At 51.6% G+C, this 2,227-nt stretch overlaps 1 protein-coding gene across 2 annotated transcripts in view; it reads left to right on the top strand.

The window, feature by feature from the left end:
- Positions 1 to 2,227, top strand: part of FAR1 (fatty acyl-CoA reductase 1) — an 86,112-nt gene that overhangs the window by 313 nt on the left and 83,572 nt on the right. The gene's annotated exons all lie outside the window — the stretch shown is intronic.

Consider the following 2,227-nt stretch of genomic DNA (forward strand, 5'->3'; position numbering starts at 1 on the left):
AGGGAGGGAGGAAGGCCCCGGGGGGAGGGAGGCCGCTGCTCGGGGGGCGAGGGAGGGGTTTGGGGAGGTGTGACACCTGGACGAAACGAAAAGGGGGTCCTTGTCGGGTTTGGGGGATGAGGCGGGGGCGCTTTCTCCGCGTGCTGCGTGACCCGGTCGTGGGTTGCTTCTCTCTCCCCCTCCCCTCTTAGGCAGGCGCCTGGTGTTATCAGCTCCCACCCACCCCCCTTTCGGCAGGAGAGGGCCGGGGGTGGGGTGCAGTGTTCCCTCTCAGCTGAGTTAGTGTGAGCTAGCTCACAGTTTTTTAGCCTCCGGCTCACACATTTTTGTCTTAGCTCACAAAGGATGGCTCCAGAACAAACTAATTTATGCAGTAGCCAAATAGCTTGCTCACAAATGTAATGCCGGTAGCTCACAAAGTAGAATTTTTGCTCACAAGACTCCACAGCTTAGAGGGAACATTGGTGGGGTGGGGGGGCTCGAAGGGCGCTCGTCCGGCCCTGGGCTCGGCTTGTTCAGCGCTGCGGAGAAAATGCCTTCCCCGGCCAGCGCTCGGCTGGAGACAGAAGGGCGAACGGAAGGCTGGAGCTCGTCCGCTCGGCTGGATCCCCCTCGGATTCGTAGAAGAGCACTGGGGGGGGGCACGGGGAGCGGAACTTGGCGGCGTGCGTGGGAAGGACCGGCCGTGGGGCGAGAGTCCGCGGCGGGGCGGGTATTTCGGGAAGGGGGCCGAGGGGAGTGCCTGTGGTTCCTGGCGGTGTCATAATAACTTTGACTCTGCCGTGACGGTACTGAGGGTTCCCCCCCTCCTCGGGAACGGCGACTAAGGTTCATAGGCAGGGTTCCCTCTAAGCTGAGTTAGTGTGAGCTAGCTCACAGTTTTTTTAGCCTCCGGCTCACACATTTTTGTCTTGGCTCAGGAAGGAGGACTCCAGAGCAGTGTTCCCTCTAAGCTGAGTTAGTGTGAGCCAGCTCACGGTTTTTTAGACTCCGGCTCACACATTTTTGTCTTGGCTCAGGAAGGAGGGCTCCAGGGCAAACTGGATTTACACAGTAGCCAAATCGCTCGCTCACAACCTTAATGCCAATAGCTCACAAAAAGTAGCATTTTTGCTCGCAAGACTTCACAGCTTAGAGGGAACATTGCTCCAGAGCAGTCTAATTCACGCAGCAGCCAAATCGCTCGCTCACGACTTTAATGCCAGGAGCTCACAGAGTAGAATTTTTGCTCACAAGACCCCACAGCTTAGAGGGAACATTGTAATCATAGGTATACTTTCGGAAGGAGCCTGGGAGTTTGGCCTCTTGAGGCTTCTTTGCCTGTGGATTGTGGGTTAGTGTCTTGACCCTCTATCATGTCGTTGTATAACAGAGCTGCTGGTGGTGGTGGGGATGTGAAGGGCCAGACTGAGGCTCTTGACTGCTTAGTAGTCTTTTGCGCAAATCCTGCAGTTCCTAGTCAAAACGTTTCGGAGAGTTTTTAAAAAGGGGCTCCCTAATTGACAGTTATTTCCATAAAATGAATGTGTGCTCTGGTGCGGCTTCCTTGTCGAGTCATGACTTATTAATAGTGACTCCTGGTATTGAGAAGCAAACAACTGGTATTCCCGAAAGGTGTCTTTGTGGCACCTTAAAGGCTGGCAGATTTATTGTGGCATAAGCTTTCTGGGCTAGAGCTGGCAGATTTATTGTGGCATAAGCTTTCTGGGCTAGAGCTCGTTAAATCGGATGCAAGAAGAGGAAGGATTGTCCTTGTTTTAATTTTTGTTTGTATCCTGCGTTTCTTCCATAATATAACTTCGAAGGGGGTATGTAAGGTTCCCAGGAAATCTGTCCTAGTACTCATCAGCTGTATATCTGCTTAGCTTCAGCAGATTGGCTGCACCATGTGTTTTACAACCATACCCTGGGACTCAGGTGGTACATGTGAAGGTGCACAAAAATTAAAGGCCATGATGTTCAACAGGAACTTGTGCTGAGCCCAGATGTATGCAAACAAGAACAAAGTGACCCATTCGCAGCAATTTTATTGCAGTTTCCTGTCTTTGTTATATCTATTCCCTGTTCCCAAAGTCTGGTTCCCATGGCAGGTGTTGAGCTGATGTGTCTAGTCTAGGAAGGTAGTGAGGTTGCCACACTTGTATGTTGTGAACATTCTATACACTTGGATCTGTATCCAGTATTATATATTGTGCTTCTTGTATGTTGTGTTCATTTAGCACCACTG

Source organism: Gekko japonicus, unplaced genomic scaffold (assembly GCF_001447785.1).
Source record: "Gekko japonicus isolate JY-2015 unplaced genomic scaffold, Gekko_japonicus_V1.1 scaffold821, whole genome shotgun sequence".
Taxonomy (NCBI): Eukaryota; Metazoa; Chordata; class Lepidosauria; order Squamata; family Gekkonidae; genus Gekko; species Gekko japonicus.